The 17131-nt window shown below is 43.3% G+C and overlaps 1 protein-coding gene across 9 annotated transcripts in view; it reads right to left on the reverse strand.

Moving 5' to 3' along the window:
• The window catches only part of hao2 (hydroxyacid oxidase 2 (long chain)), a 161188-nt gene that overhangs the window by 30537 nt on the left and 113520 nt on the right, over positions 1–17131 (reverse strand). The window contains exon 1 of one of the 9 annotated variants that reach the window (XM_072585250.1): positions 5396–5520. The exons of 6 other annotated variants lie outside the window; for them this stretch is intronic. The gene's annotated coding sequence lies outside the window, so the exon portion shown is untranslated. Of the gene's footprint in view, positions 1–4407; positions 4446–5395; positions 5521–17131 lie in introns of those variants that run through there. 2 more of the 9 variants (XM_072585251.1, XM_072585254.1) reach the window with 2 other exon arrangements.

Below are 17131 nucleotides of genomic sequence, written 5' to 3' on the forward strand. Positions count from 1 at the left end.
CCCATCTGGTCAAGATCCTGTTGTAATCTGAGGTAACCCCCTTCGCTGTCCATTACACCTCCAATTTTGGTGTCATCTGCAAACTTACTAACTGTACCTCTTATGCTCGCATCCAAATCATTTATGTAAATGCCAAAAAGTAGAGGACCCAGCACCGATCCTTGTGGCACTCCACTGGTCACAGGCCTCCAGTCTGAAAAACAACCCTCCACCACCACCCTCTGTCTTCTACCTTTGAGACAGTTCTGTATCCACATGGCTTGTTCCCCCTGTGTTCCGTGAGATATAACCTTGCTCACTGTTCTCCCACGGGGAACCTTATTGAACGCCTTACTGAAGTCCATATAGATCACATCTACTGCTCTGCCCTCATCAATCCTCTCTGTTACTTCTTCAAAAAACTCAATCAAGTTTGTGAGACATGATTTCCCATGCACAAAGCCATGTTGACTATCCCTAATCAGTCCTTGCCTTTCCAAATACATGTACATCCTGTCCTTCAGGATTCCCTCCAATAACTTGCCCACCACTGACGTCAGGCTCACTGGTCTATAGTTCCCTGGCTTGTCCTTACCAACCTTCTTAAACAGTGGCACCACGTTAGCCAACCTCCAGTCTTCCGGCACCTCACCTGTGACAATCGATGATACAAATATCTCAGCAAGGGGCCCAGCAATCATTTCCCTAGCTTCCCACAGAGTCCTAGGGTACACCTGATCAGGTCCTGGGGATTTATCCACCTTTATGCATTTCAAGACATCCAGCACTTCCTCCTCTGTAATATGGACACTTTGCAAGGTGTCACCATCTATTTCCCTACAGTTTATATCTTCCATATCATTCTCTTATGGTTCCCACTTTCCACATACTAATGTCAATGCCTCATGCACCAGAGTCCACTTCACTCACATTGGTCTTTGTGGCTCGCATTCATTTTGCTAATCTTCTGTGCCATCTGCCAGTTGGCATATGGCTCAACGTTTATTACCCCTAAGGTTTCGTTTTTCAATTTCGTGCCCTGCAACTCAGTCCTTTTCTTACCTATGTTGTTGCTATGTACATTCCTCCCATTCCCACTCCATGTTTCTGTCCAACCCTGAGCAGATGTCCTGAATCCTGGCACTGTATAGGCTTTCTAGACTTGCACTCTGACTGCACAGAACAGTGTCAATTCCATCTCTACCCTTATGAATACCATCTTCTGTTATTTGTTAAAAATAATACCAGCCAAGAGGATCAGAGCAGTCAGAGCTAAGATCGAATTAATCCAAGTCCATCTTCACAGGGCTTTCATTTTGTAGGAGTCACAGAAAAAGGAAGATAAAAGATCTGTTTTTTAAAATCCTTTCATGAGATGTGGGCATCACTGGTAGGTCCAGCATGTATTACCCATCCTGAAATTTCTCTTGATCTGACTGGCTTGCTCAACCATTTCAGGGGTCAGTAAAGAGTTAACTATGTTGCTGTGGATCTGGAGTCATAGGTAGACCAGACCAGGTAAATACAGTAGATTTCCCTCTCTACAGGACATTGATGGATTTCCACAATGCCAGTATTTCCCGATCAATTACACAATGACATTCACTTGGATGTTTAACATAGTGTTACATTATCCGTTTAGTTAACTGGACAGTTCACTTTACCACTTCATTGTCCAAATGTACCATCTTTTGCTTGCCATCTACCAAGTGGTCTATGCCTTGTAAGGGATGGTAAGAATTAAAGCTTCTGGTTTGGGCCAGTGGCTGAGCTATATGAAGAGGGAGAGATGAGGCCAGTGGGTACATAACTGGTGTGACAGATTAACTGGCTACATTGGACATCCTGACAGCTTAGTGTATGGCCATAAGGTGTCCATGTCACGTTAGGTTCATCCTCCTGTCAAAGGCAATATTAAAATCTGGCCATGTCTACACTCACTTGCAAGTGGAAAAGATTCCATGGAACAATTTTGCAATAAAAGTTGAGGAGATTCACCTGGTGTCCTCACCGACATTGATTCCTCAATGAACATCATCAAAAAAGACATGTTTTCTGGTCATTATAACTGTTTTTAGGATATTGCTGTGCACAATCTGGCTCTAGACTGCTATTTACTTAATTGATTTTGAAGCACGTTTGGACATCCTGAAGTTATGAAAGGCCCAATATAAATACACTGCATTGTTTTTGCAAAGGAATACTTTCTTCCACCCAGACTCCAGTCCTCGATACTGTTAGAAAAGATGGAGCTGACCACGAGCATTCTGGAAACATTGGCTGATGAATAATGAAGAGCTGCCCCTGACTCCCCTCCTCTCAAAATACCTGAATCACATTTTCAACATCCCAATGATCTATTCTATTACAATTCTGGTGCTTAAGGGCTTCTGTTGTACTCTTCTGTCAGTATTTGGGTTCCACACAAGTATCATCAGCCATATCTTCAGAGAGCATCCTTTATCTCCAAGGAGACTGGCTCTGCTTTCAGGTGTGAATATCTCTGGGAGTTCTGACGAGAGCAGGGTGAAAACATTCCAAAAGCTCCTGGGAATTATGCACTGATGCATGATGGTCATTTACTGGTCGCACCTTCTGCTGAACATCGATATGATAGAATCTCTTTTTGATAATGACTGGAGGTGTCTTGATTGTTTTATGTGTGTAGTCAGTAACTCCCGAGATCTGTGGGAGAGTAACAAATCTGAGCACTAGTCATTCACACTGGATTCATAGGTATGTGATGCGCAGATTTATTGGCTCTGGCAAATGTGGCATCAGTCTCCACTGAGAGGTACCGATGGGCATTAAACTGCTACATTCTACAAATATCACCAGCAGGTCTATGGAAGGAACTAGGGACAAAGAAATCACAGGCTCTGGTGAGCTTAACCACCATTGGCAATGCATGCCCACCTGGTTCACTTGGAAAGAGGCCACCTTCCAGGACGTTGCAAATCTCTGTATCCATCTGACAGGAAGTTCTGAGCCTCATGTGGCTTTGGTGCTCAGTTATGTCCAAGAAACTGAAAATCTGTAAATCCCGAGTTGGGGTTTTGGTCTCTTGCAGTTTAGAGCTCCAATGTCATTACCTCTGTCCTCTGAATAGCAACCTGACTGTTTTCTGGACAGCAAATCATGTCTCAAGTATTCTTATGCAGTTTGACAATATTTAGATCATACAATTTATATTATCATAAGGCTCCAGCAAACACTGAAAGTCTCTCTGTCGCAAACATAGTGGGTGACACGGTGGCTCAGTTGTTAGCATTGTTGCCTCATAGCGCCAGAGACACGGGTTCAGTTCCAGCCTTGGGTGACTGTGTGGAGTTTGCAGTGGGAGAATGTGTGCACTTCCTCCGGGTGATTAGATTAGATTAGACAGTATGGAAACAGTCCCTTCAGCCCAACTCCGAAGAGTAACCCAGTCTGACCCATTTCCCCTATATTTACCCCGACTAATGCACCTAACACTATGGGCAATTTAGCATGGCCAATTCACCTGACCAGCACATCTTTGGATTGTGGGAGGAAACCGGAGCACTCGGAGGAAACTCACGCAGACACAGGGAGAACGTGCAAACTCCACACAGACAATTGCCCAAGGTGGGAATTGAACCCAGGTCCCTGGCGCTGTGAGGCAGCAGTGATAACAACTGAGCCACCGTGTCGCCCCAGGTGGTCCGGTTTCCTCCCACAATTCAAAAAGATGTGCAGGTTAGGTGAATTGGTCATGCTAAATTTCCCATAGTATAGGTTATTAGTCAGAGTTAAATATAGGGTAGAGGGATGGGTTACTCTTCGGAGGGTTAGTGTGGACTTGTTGTGCCAAAGGGCCTGTTTCCACACTGTAGGGATTCTAATTCTAATGATCCGACAAAAGTTATGAAGTTCTCCAAAGTCCAGATTGCCAGCCAACTACATTAACTCAATCGATAATTCAATGGATTTTTGCAAACCAAAACCACTTCAGCTAACTGGCTATTTAATTAACAACAAGGGTCACATTTTCAAGTTAATACATAAATTGTGCCACTTGTGATCCTCTTATGCAAATTCCAACTTTATCTTTAGTCACACAAAACTGTGTTCAAGGCACACTAGTTAATAAAATATAATCCTGTTGGTAAATTGATAACTACTTATGAGATCTCTAGTATCCACTGATTAACTGTTACACCAGCAATTAAGCAATGATACTGTTAACACTTTACTCCACTCAATTTGGTAGAATTTTTTAATATATTTGACCATTTCGTCTGTGGTTTGATGGTCAACAGTGTGTGAAAAAGAGCTAATTCTCTTTTTGGTCTAATATTGGCCACCGATCGAAATAACAGGCATTCACAATTTTAAATTGACTAATTTATTCCAACATAAACTTGAAAACACAAGTGAAAGAAAAATAGAAAACCACAATGTACTTACAATAAAGTTCACTTCACATATCTCTGATCACTCAGTTGACACGTGATCTGCAGTTGCTAAGGGAATGCAATCATGTGTCATCTTAAGGTCAAAATTCCTCAGCTACAAAAATGTTGCTGTGGTGAATTTCCAGTTTGACAAAGCTGCAATTTCTGATATAATCGAGGAGAAAGAACCATCATTCTTTGTTCCGACTCTTAACTGCCACCTGAGGAGTGTTAAGTGGAAAGTCCTCCCAGCCAAACTCATACAGAAATGTTTAGGTGACAGGACTATAGGAAGAGAAACTCCATACATAGCATCCCTTCTATCGGTTGAGCATCATGTAAGATTGAACCTCGCTTGGATCAAAATTATATTTAAGATCCATCAGAGGGTTTTGGCTTGATTCATTAATTTCGCACGTCATGATTCTAATTGGCCTTCTTACAATTGAGGTTAGGCAGGTCTTTGTCAATAACATTTCCTGGCCATTGGCACTGTCTTGGAGGAAGAACCTGTTCCCCTCTGGTACAAATGTAATAAAAATACTGCTAAAATGTGCAGCGAAATTGTTGGACCGTGAAGTGGATAAATTTCTTTCTCTCGATATCTGATTAGTATGTTTAAATGATGAGAAAGAAAAACTTTCTTAGCTCTTCAAACAGCCTGACACATGCTACATTCTGTGCGAAAATCCTATTTTAAACAGGAATGAGTGTCACTTCAAGTGACTCATACTTAGTAGGTCTGTTAATGTTATTATGACTACTTTTGAGGAAAAAAAGCGAAATGCAAACACAATGAATAAAATAAAACAAAAGTGAACAATCCTTTTCTCATTGCAAATGCAGCGAGTTTCTTTCCTGTAAAAATGTATATTTGTAAATAATCATGTATCATTGATTCTGACTGTTAACAAAGAAGTTTCTGCACCCATTGAACATTTATTCACTCTCCAAAATGCAATAAATTTGGTTTCAAATGAGAACTTTAGCCACAATCTGACCTGATGGCGAAAATTCCAATCTCTGTTGCTCTTCTTGCCTGTTCATGAGATTTCCACTGTACAGATGGAGGAAGTGGCAGAATTCAGCAAGCTAAGCACTATCCTCTTATCATTTGCAAATCTTTCTGTAAAACAGGAAGAATAGAGAGCACAGGACATTCCTTAGGTCCTAGTGCCAGTCTGGGACTGAAACTGCTTTGTTTGCATTTATGCTGAATTTACTGAGTCTGTTCTCAACAGCAAAACATAACAATTGAATAGTAACACTTTAAACATGTAATGAAAACATTAATGGTGTGCAATTAGAATTTCTTGAACAAGTTAATCGTCTAGTTAAGATGATTTTAAGTGACACTTGGATCAGCAAGCTTTATTTGCATGTTCCTTCCCACTTGCAGTGTGGCTGCATTATTTTAGAATACAGTGAATCAATTAAAAATCAGTTTGCATTTCTGAGTGTGTTCCATAAGATTTAAGGGGTTGAACCATAATTCCCGAAAGGATCGAGATCGTGACCTTCAGTTTCCTACTGCCTCTCACATCCCACTCTTCCTATCATTACACAGCCTGCTCTCCTTGTGTCACTTAGATTCTAGGCGATGTCCCCTCACATGTCTCATTCAATCTCTCCTGGTCTCATTATCCAACTCTGCCCCTCTCCGTTCAGTCAGTATTGACCAACTACATTGGGGAATGTTTCCCAGTATCTCTGATTCCCATAACCATTGAACTAAAGGACAAGAAGGGCTTTCACGCCTGAAGCCAAGTCTCTTCTGGAGCTCAGAGACCTTATATGGCACTTTGTCCCCAGGCTATGTGCTGCTCACCTTTAGATATTGCGCCCACTCCAATCTGCTGGAACCCATTGTTTCTCCAATCACAGATTCTCTCTCTCTCCCACATTCTTGACTCTGCCTTTCATACACACTCCCTCTTCCCTGCTCTGTCTTCTTCCATCATATTTCCTCTCTCCCAAACAGAGGTGCACGTTCTCCTGCTCTTTTTTTTTGCACTAGAGTTTGATGCTTATCTCCAATTCTGCTTGCGTTCATAGCTGTGATCAACCAGTTTACTTCAATCCTTATACAAGATTGCTATGGAGCAGAAGGGAATAGTAACAAAGAATAGAAAAGCAAAATAAAGAATGAAGTTCTTCTTGGATAGTCATGTGCAACAGGAAGTATAAACCTGATCAAGCAGGCTATATCCAGACAGGTAGAATTAGAACCAATCAACAGCATTGATTAAGATCGATGATGAGACACTGGAAAATGTGGACAGTTCAGAGTCACAGATTTGTTACACACAGAGGGAAGCCATTCTCTCTGTTGTGTCTGCAGTGGCTCTCTGAAGGAGCAGTTAGAGTAAGTCTCCACCTTCTTTCTGTATTCTGTGATCTGCACCTCAAAGATGGTGAAATTCATCATCACCTCGAATGTGCCAGCTCAGCTTCAACAAAGAGAATATTCAAGGACCCAGATCTCAAAGCCAAGATTAAAGTCATGTTTTAGCAGGCATTTATGATTCTTGTGCTCCTACATACTACAGGGATTTGGATGACCCATACATAGCACAGAAACATCACACGTGGTGCCTTCACAAAATCTCCAAATCCAATGCAAAAATCTAGTCTAACAGCAGCATCCTCTTGCAAGCCAGCTTTCCAGTATTGAGGCACTAATCACTCACACCTAGTTCCTCCAGGGACAACCTTGTTGTTTGCACACTTGACACCATACTCTCAAATAAACTGTTCTGATGAAGAGTGACTGAACTCAACGAGGAGAAAGTGAGGACTGCAGATGCTGGAGATCAGAGCTGAAAATGTGTTGCTGGAAAAGCACAGCAGGTCAGGCAGCATCCAAGGAACAGGACATCAGAGCTGAAAATGTGTTGCTGGAAAAGCGCAGCAGGTCAGGCAGCATCCAAGGAACAGGACAATCGACGTTTCAGGCATAAGTCCTTCTTCAGGAATGAGGAAAGTGTGTCCAGCAGGCTAAGATAAAAGGTAGGGAGGAGGGACTTGGGGGAGGGGCATTGGAAATGCGATAGGTGGAAGGAGGTCAAGGTGAGGGTGATAGGCCGGAGTGGGGTGGGGGCGGAGAGGTCAGGAAGAAGATTGCAGGTTAGGAAGGCGGTGCTGAATTCGAGGGATTTGACTGAGACAAGGTGGGGGGAGGGGAAATGAGGAAACTGGAGAAATCTGAGTTCATCCCTTGTGGCTGGAGGGTTCCTAGGCGGAAGATGAGGCGCTCTTCCTCCAACCGTCGTGTTGCTATGGTCTGGCGATGGAGGAGTCCAAGGACCTGCATGTCCTTGGTGGAGTGGGAGGGGGAGTTGAAGTGTTGAGCTACGGGGTGGTTGGGTTGGTTGGTCCAGGTGTCCCAGAGGTGTTCTCTGAAACGTTCCGCAAGTAGGCGGCCACATCGGGTGCAGCGGATGCAATAGATGATGTGTGTGGAGGTGCAGGTGAATTTGTGGTGGTAATGGAAGTATCCCTTTGGGCCTTGGAGGGAAGTAAGGGGGGGGAGGTGTGGGCGCAAGTTGCTTTCTCCCCACAGATGTTGTGAGACCTCCTGAGTTTTCCAGCCATCTCTTTGTCACAAACAAACTATTCTGCTTGGAACTCAATCATGGAAGGCATTTCCCAGGAAGGTAACAGAAATGTTATTTGCAAAAAAAAAACTTCTTTTTGCCTTTACAAAAATATAAAGTTACTAAAAAGAACCAGTATGATTAAAAAAACGCAAATTACAATATAACTACTGTCTACTAACTACTAACCTACCCTATAAAACAAAACCACACACTATGCAAAACAACACCAATAAATAAGTAAATAACTGAAAAAAAAACAAAAGAACACACAAGAACACAAAGTAACAATGTTCGACGCAAAGCTCCCAAACAGTAGCGTTGTATATATCCCCGTATTCGCTCAGGAGACCCCCTTCCAGGGCCCAGAGCTCAGCAAACTTAACCATCCTGGTTAAACGAATGCCATAGTTAAAGTAACAGACAAATCTGTATCCAAATAACTCAAAAGGGGCTGTCATGTCTTGTAAGAAAAAGGTCTATTGTGTGGTACACCATATTTGTGAAAAAATCTAAAGGAATCTGCTCCATAATTAATTTCCGCCACCCCAGTAAGCCCAGTGGGTTCTCAGACACCCATTCATCAGAATATTCTTCCACGCACAGTAAGTAAGAATATTGAATAGTTTCTTCCCATGCCCGTCTAAAGATGATAAAATCGGTAGATCTAGAAGGAGAGATGTCGGGTCCACTTCAATTTCAGTCCTCAATACCCTCTCTATCTCTCCCGCCACAGCGTTCCAATAAATACAGAAGCATGTCCAGAAGCAATGGGTAACAGTAGCTACACTTACTTTACATTTGGGGCACATTGAAGATGCCCCTTTTTTAAGCTTTGCCAGATGGTCCGGTGCCAAATGAACCCTATGCAGAACTTTTAACTGCATAGCGTATGTCCTATTACAGATTGAGATCATTCGCACATTCTCCCATATGTCCTCCCATGTTTCAGAAGAGGTCTCCACTCCCAACTGATCAAAAATTTGAAGGGATGCAACAGGTAACAGTAGACATTTAAGATGTCATATTCCTCCCCAAGTATCAGGGCCTTAAGTATCACAAACTGTCCTTGCTCATCTTTCACCTGCTCCAATAATGTGAACGGAAGATTTTTCTGGATAAGTATTGCCACTCCCCTACTTTTGGAAGTAAAGGATGAAAAGAATACCCGGTCATAACCCCTCTGTTGTAACTTTAGGTGTTCCCCATCATCAAGATGGGTTTCCTGCAACAGGGCAATATCAACTTCTTCCATCTTAAGGCTAGAAAGCACTTTTTTCTTTTGACAAGCGAATGACTTCCCTTGATGTTCTATGTGCACCATTTAACAAGACAATTAGCCATATCCCCTTTCAGAGACTCTTGAACCCCCAGGAGGGAGAACTCTACTTGCAATGCGCCAAGCACAAGTAAATGAAGACTCATAAAGTTGTAAAACTGTGTTTACAAAAACTACTCTAACGTAACTACAATGACTATTGCTACCAAAAAGCTACAAAGAAAACCAACTGTAAATCCTTGAACATGAGACTCTCACCCCCTGCCCATAGGGGGCACTCATTCGACCCATTTCCCCCCCTTCACAGTTCCTTCAAGCCCAGATTGGGCCCCAGCCTTAAGCAAAAATAAATAAGTAAACAAGGAGATGATACTTAAATCAACAAAAGAAGACAAAGTCAGGATAAGCACTCTGCCTATCCCGGCTCTATGTCACCCCCAATTATGACTGAAAGACAGAAAGAACAAACGAAAAAGGGAAAGCAACAAAGAGCACCCATTAAATTTCCCATGATCAAATCCAGTTATAAAAAATATAATAGGAACAACATATTCCAAGGTTCTTTTCCCCTTAAAAAAATTACTAGGGAGAGAGGGAAATAAAAGGGAAAATACAGGGAAAGAAGGAAAGAGAACAAACATTGACCATATTCTTCAGATCAGTCAGTCTATTTTAGATAATCCACAAAATTCTTGGCTTTATCCGCCGAGTCAAGCACCGAATCCTCATGGCTGAAACAGAGCACCACTGGGTACCTCATGGAGTACTGGATGCCCAGGTTCCTCACCCTCTTCTTAACTTCACCAAAAGACTTCATCTTTTGGACTACAGCTGCTGAGAAATCTTGGAAGAACATCATTTTGACCCTTTGTGCAGCAGCTCCTGTGGATTTTTCCCCAGTGATCTGGAGGCTTCTATCGCACTTTGCTTTTCTTTGTATGTGTGGAAGTGTATTAGGACTGGGCAGGAGCGCTGTACCAGCCTGGAACAGCGCACCACCACCCAATAGGCTCTTGCAATGTGCAGCCGGCTGAACTCGATTTGAAGGCCCAGGAACTGTGGCAGCCAGTTTTCAAAGAAGCTGACTGGCTGCCCACCTTCCTGACCCTCCATGAGCCTGACAATCTGCAGATTCATCCTCCGACCTTGATTTTTGAGGTCGTCAACCTGATCTCACAAGGCCCGCACTTGCGGCTCCAAGGCCTGAATTTGCTTGGATGAGGACTCAGTCGCTTCCGAGGCCGTGGTTCGACCCTCCACCTCCTCCATACACGCCCAGAGGTCCTAGAGTTCCCATTCATGCTTTTGCAGCATGAACGTGAATCTGGGCACGAATCTCCTCAAATGCAGCCTCAGCCTTCGCGGTAAGTCTCGCCATTGCCACCACCAATTCCTGCGGACACGCAAAGTCCCTGGGGTTTCAGGAGAGGCCGCTGCTCCAGCCTCTGGTGTCCCCAGTGCTGTAGGGGAGTGTTTTCCCTGCTGCTGTTTGCTCACTCCCTTTCCCTTTGGCATCCTTCCCACTCCAAAATGTGAACAACTATGTGTTCTCAAAGTTTTAAATGACCAATTCTCTCATAGAAGTTAGCCAGGGATGGCAAAAAACACCAATATGTCTTGGCTGTTAGGCAGAGCTGCCCATGGCAGTTCTAATGAATTGCCCATCATCTTGCTGAGTCCAACAGAAATGTTTTTGGGATTTCCTCAAAACATTTGAGAAGGAATCAAAAATAAGCACCAACTCATTAGAGACTCTGGCTTGTGACTGACCAAAACGAAGAAGGCTAAGTCAGGAAGGGAGTGAACAGTTTGAGAAAGTTGATCAGGAATGTGCAGAGGTTAAGTTCAGTTGCTGGTGGGAGCACACAAACCTTCAACCAACCCCATTTACCCAACCTCCTCCAATTGACCAACATTTAGCAGACTCTCAATGTTGCATTATGGATTGCACAGCCATCTAAAAACCATCTGAATCAGAGTGGAAGCAAGTCAGTTCCAGGCACTGTCTAAGATGGATAGTTGGAATTCAAGAAAATAAGGAAAAGGTTGAAGAATAGGTTCTCTGTTGCGCCTATATGGAGTTCAATTTGGGACCACTCTTGTCTTTTTGGTACCGATTATTTGCACTTTAGGCTTTGAGATAACAATGTTAACCTTACTGTGGCAGAGCAATTGGAATCACGGTTCCAAAAACCTGCAATGAGGCATAGATAAAAAGGGAGGATAGGTGATAGCTGAACTTCAAGGTAGGAAAAGAGGAAGCAATACATTTTAATTCAAGAATGAGTAAAGGCAATAAACCTTAAACAGTGAGATTTTAATTGAAATGGAAGAGTAGAAGGACTTTGCCCAACTACACAAGACATTTAATTATTCTTAAATAGGCTGTGATAAACTGGATCAAATCTTCCGTGCCCACCTGGAGCTATTCGAAAACTGGATGGAGGAAATGTATTGAGTGGGGGCCAGAAGATCAGGTTGTTGACGGCGAGTTAAAGTTTTCCTTTAGTTCTCAGAAAATTTCAGGCAGTCTGGGTTTCCCAATTGTTATGGTCTGGAACCTCCTTGCATTCATTAGGAGATACGTTCATGACCGTAATCTTATTAGGCAAAAGTGGGAAACGTGGTCACAAACCTGACGATATGAGGTATGTACCTGACAGCACAAGCTTTCTCCTCCAAGTACCGGCAAATACAACATCCTCCCTGACTTGGTTCCTTCATTTCATTTTTGAAATCCACCTATTCACAAATCTTATGACACACATATTTGGAGTTGTGTAGGTGTACCATATTTGGAGTACTCTGTGCACTTCTGGTCGCCTTGCTATAGAAAGGGTGTTATTAAACTAGAAAGAGTGCAGAAAAGATTTACTAGGAAGCTACCTATATTGGAAGGTTTGAGTTAACAGGAAAGGCTGGATAGGCTCTGACATGTTTCCCTGGAGTGTAGGAGACTGAGGCGTAACTTTATAAAATCAACAGAGGCATATATAAGGTAGATAGTCAACAGTTTTTCCTGATTGTAGGGGAATCTAAAACTAAAGGGCATAGGTTTAATGTGAGAGGTGAGAGATACAAAATGGTCCAGAGGGTGGTGACTGTCTGGATTAGGCTGCTAGAGGTAGTGGTGGAGGTAATATAATTTTTCATTTAAGAAACATTTGGACAGGTACATGGACGGGATCAATATAGAGGGATATGGACCAAACACAGACAAATGGGACTAGATTAATCATGAAAACTGGACAGCATGAACAATTTGGGCCGAAGGTCCTGTTTCCATGCTGTAAACTTCTATGACTCAGTGATTCTAGGTGGGATTTCAATGCATAACATCTGACCCTGAGATAGGGACACTATCACAACCAATTGCTTGGCTCCTTTGTAATCAAGCAATTTGTTTCTACAAATTCTTCCAGTGTAAGACGTCAGCATATTAACCCGCTCTTAGCCGCAGGTGGTCTTGCTTGTAGTTGTTAAACGCTCACAATATAAGGGGCAAAGCTTTCCCATGTCAACCAGATCATGGATGTCTCAATTATACGCCGTCTTGTTTGTTGCAGCTCTCAGCATAAAAGGTGAAGGCTGACCACGGGAGGCAGCCAGACTGACTGATGCCGGTAAACTTGACCACGGCATGCAAGCAGGGCTCAACTGCAATGCAGCCAAAAATGAAAAGATGTTCCACTTCAAAAAAAAAAGATCTACTTAAAGGGAGGCTCAGTCAAAGAGAGAGCTCAGCAGGCAATGTTCACAAAGAAAAGTTGCACTGGGTGAAAAGGAAGGAAAGGGAATGGGACTGAAAGACTGTGTTTGATCGGGTAATGGAAAGATACTGGGAAATGATGGAAGGAAACTGGGAAGCAGAAAGAAGTCATAATGATAGGGTCAAGGGGGAGAAGGAAGGATAGAAACTAGGGTGGACATCATAGGATGGTAATTCTGATGAAGAGTCACCTAGACTCAAAACATTAGCTTGCTGCCTCTCCCTGAATGCTGCCTAACCCTCTGTGATTTCCAACATTTTTAGTTTTCAATACAGATTCCAGCATCTCCAGTAATTTGTTCCCACAGGATAATTGTTCAATACGCAGTGGAGGGAGAATGAGTAAGTGACTGAATAAGGATGATAGAATATAAGGGAGAAGCCAGTCATGGGAATCAGTAAGACTGAAGGACTATCAATGGAGAGGAGGTAGTGGCAGTGTCTGCAGGGTATTTCCGTCACTTTACCAGGCTGTTCATGAAAAAAATGGCTACAAAATTAAACGCATGTGCAAGTCAGTACGTCTGTCTTTCTGAGGTAAGAGAGCACTTATTTCTTGTATTCAAGAAATATCTGAAAGTAGGAGTCTAATGATGACCATGAAATTGTTGCTGATTGTCCGAAAAATCTACCTAGTTCACTAATGTCCTTTAGGGTAGGAAGCTGCCATCCTTACTTCATCTGGCCTACATATGACTCCAGACCCACAGCAATGTAGTTGACACTTAATGGCCCCCTGAGCAATTAGGGATGGATAATAAATGCTCACGAAGTCAATAGTACCCAGATTCCATGAACAAATTTTAAAAAATCTCAAATTCAGAAATGGCACAGCCTTAAACAATTACAAATGTTAAGTCAGTAAAATTCAAAACAAGGAATATGCAAACCTGATTAGCTAAATTTTCAAATTAATGACACAGTAGTTTAAGGATAGCATTATTAGATTTATGTTTAAAAAGAAAATCAAATGTTCACAAAAAATCAAGAGAATTTTAAACAGTTCTCATTGCCAGGTAAAGTTTAGTATAATGCTTACATTTATACTTACAATACAATTAAATCATAATTGATTTCTGAAATCGGTCTAGCAAACAGCCAGAAAACTGAGCATTGATCTAGGTACTGGAAAAAAGCAAGTGCACACCCTTCCCAATTGATCTACAAACTTGTCCCTAATAGCGTCGGGAAATTTGTACTAAAATAATCCAAGCTGTTCCAAAGACTAGATAAGCCATATTGTCATGCCTACTGAATCCTATCTCACCAACCAATATCAAGCCTCCTCCATTATCATCCTCTTGTATATGTGCTGTCCCACCAGCAGGTCAGACACACTGGAGCCATCAGCCAATTGGTATATACTCAGGTGGGAGGGGCCCTGAAAGTCCTCAACATTAACTCTGGAATTTGTGGACAAGGAAATCTGCTGAGTACGATCTATTGCCCTCCTCCAGCTGATGAATCAATGGTCTCCCATGTTAAACACCACTTGGAAGAAGCACCACTAGTAGCAAGGACATAGCATGTACTGAGAGTGGAACTTCAATCTTTTGACAGTTGGTTTTCACATACGGCATTAAAGTGCCATGACTGACGGGGCTGCCTGACTCCTGAAGGATATATCTGCAAGGCTGGGTCTATTGCACGCAGTGAGAGAATCATAACATGGAAACACTTGGTGTCACTTGTCTTCACTAATCATCTAACAGATACATCTATTCATGAAAGTATTTGTAGGAGTGACGACTCTATAATCCTTTCTGAAACCATGTCTTGACTTCCATGGAGGACATTCTTCATTGTATTGTGTTGCACTCTCACTGTGTCAAGGGGATCGATTTAGGATAGTACTAAAGCTCCACATCCTTGAGGTGTGTGGGCTATCAGCAACAGCAGCTTTGTATTCAATCACCAATTTGTAATCACATGGCCAGAATATCCTTCACTCAGCTACTGTCATAAATTCAGGGATCAACACTGGGTCAAACAGGACAGCATGGCAGGAGCACCTGAAAATGAGGTACCAAACTGGTGATGTTACAATACAGGACTATATGTTGTCATATGGTAGAAGTGGCATTCTACAGACAGGGTTATGAAGTTGCATACCAATGAATCAGATCAAAGTTTTGCTGTTATGCCATATCCAGTCATTTAATAGTTGTGGCTAATTAAATAACGGATGATAAATCTCCAGAAATATCATGATCCTTAACAATGGGTGGAGCCCAGCACCTAAGTGCTAAATACAAGGCTAAAGCATTTATACACATTTTCAGTGAATTGTTTGAAGTGTATGATTTATCTTGGCCTCCTCCACTTTCATAAATGCCAGTCTTCCAATAATTTAATGCATTTTATGTTATATTAAGAATTGGCGCAAGGTGCTGGATACAGAAAGGTAACAGGGAACAACCTTATGCCGGCAGCAGCATTTTAGTCTTGTGTTCCAGAAAGAGTTGCATCCCTATCCAAGTTACACATGGACATTGATCAGACAATGTAGAAAGTATTCTGAGTATATCCTGCCCACTAAAAGCAGCACAAATCAAATCTGGCCAATTACCTATCACTTAATTAGTCTGCATACAGTCATCAGCCAAGGTTGACAGTGCTATGAAGCAGTACTTAATTGGAAACAACCTGCTCATTTATGTTCAGTATGGCTTCAGCCAGTGCCCTTCAACTTAACTGGTGCAGACAAGGATACATTACTCTATTTTTGGGTGAGGTGTGAATGACCTAAAGGCAGATTTGCCTAAATGTGGGAGCAAGGAATGCCAGCTTAATTGAAGTCAACAGAAAACTCTCTGCTGGCTTGAGGCAAACCTATCACAAAGGAAGATGTTCTCTCCAAAATGGGCTTTGGGGAGGGAATCTGTAATTGGATCAGACACCAACATTGTCAGTGCAGTCTCCATCAATGGGTGGGAATCAGATAGCTTCCCTGGAGTCAGGCAGGGCTGCCCTCTCTCTTCTGCCTTGTTTGTGTGCTGCATAGAGCCATTTGCAGAGTCCGTCAGGAAGGATGCGAGCCGGGGTGGGGGGGGTGACTATTCCTGGCAGCGGGGGCCTGCAGGTTAAGGCCTCCCTGTACATGGGTGATGTCGCTGTTTTCTGCTCGGATCTGCTGTCCGTGCACAGACTCTTGTGCATATGTGACCAGTTCGAACGGACCTTGGAGCCAAGGTCGACCGAGGCAAGAGCGAGGCCATGCTCTTCGGGAACTGGGTCGCCCAATCCTTCATCCCCTCACCATCAGGACTGACCACCAGAAGGTGCTGGGTATTTGGTTCAGAAGAGCTGGGGCGTGCGCCAAATCTTGGGGAGAGTGTGTCAAAAAAGTGAGGCAGAAACTGGGCAGAATGAAGCTACGGTCACTCTCCATAGCGGGTAAAAACCTGGTCACCAAGTGTGAGGCACTTTCAGTGTTGTTATATGTGGCACAGGTCTGGCCTATTCCCAGAACCTGTGCCGGCGCAGTCACCCGGGCCATCTTCCATTTTATATGGATATCAAAGATGGGCCGCGTCCAAAGGGACACAATGTATAAAGATCTGGGCAACGGGGGAGAAAACATACCCAATGCCACCCTCACCCTGATGGCCACCTTTGTGTGTGGCTGCATCAAGCTGTGCGTGGATCCCCGGTACGCAAACACAAAGTGTCACTATTTACTGAGGTTCTACCCGTCCCTGGTGTTGCGAAGGATAAGCCTGGCCTCGCTGCCGCGGAACGCTCCGAGTAGTTGGACCGTTCCGTATCACCTGTCCTTCGTGGAGAAATTTATGAAGAAAAACACCTTTGACCACAAGTCCATCAGGATGTGGTTAGCACGTAGTGTCCTTGAGACCCTTCGGGAAAAGGAGAGGGCGGATCCTGTCGAGCGGTTCCCTGAGCAGACTGTCAAAACCATTTGGTAGAACGCCTCATCGCTAGAACTTTCCAACAAGCACCAAGACATGGCTTGGCTGGTGGTGAGAAAGGCTCTGCCTGTGAGATCCTTTATGCACACCCGGACTCTCAGCCACACCGCCCGCTGCCCTCGAAGCGGCTGTGGGGGGGACAAGACTGTCACACACCTCCTTCT

This window comes from Chiloscyllium punctatum, chromosome 15 (assembly GCF_047496795.1).
Source record: "Chiloscyllium punctatum isolate Juve2018m chromosome 15, sChiPun1.3, whole genome shotgun sequence".
Classification (NCBI taxonomy): domain Eukaryota; kingdom Metazoa; phylum Chordata; class Chondrichthyes; order Orectolobiformes; family Hemiscylliidae; genus Chiloscyllium; species Chiloscyllium punctatum.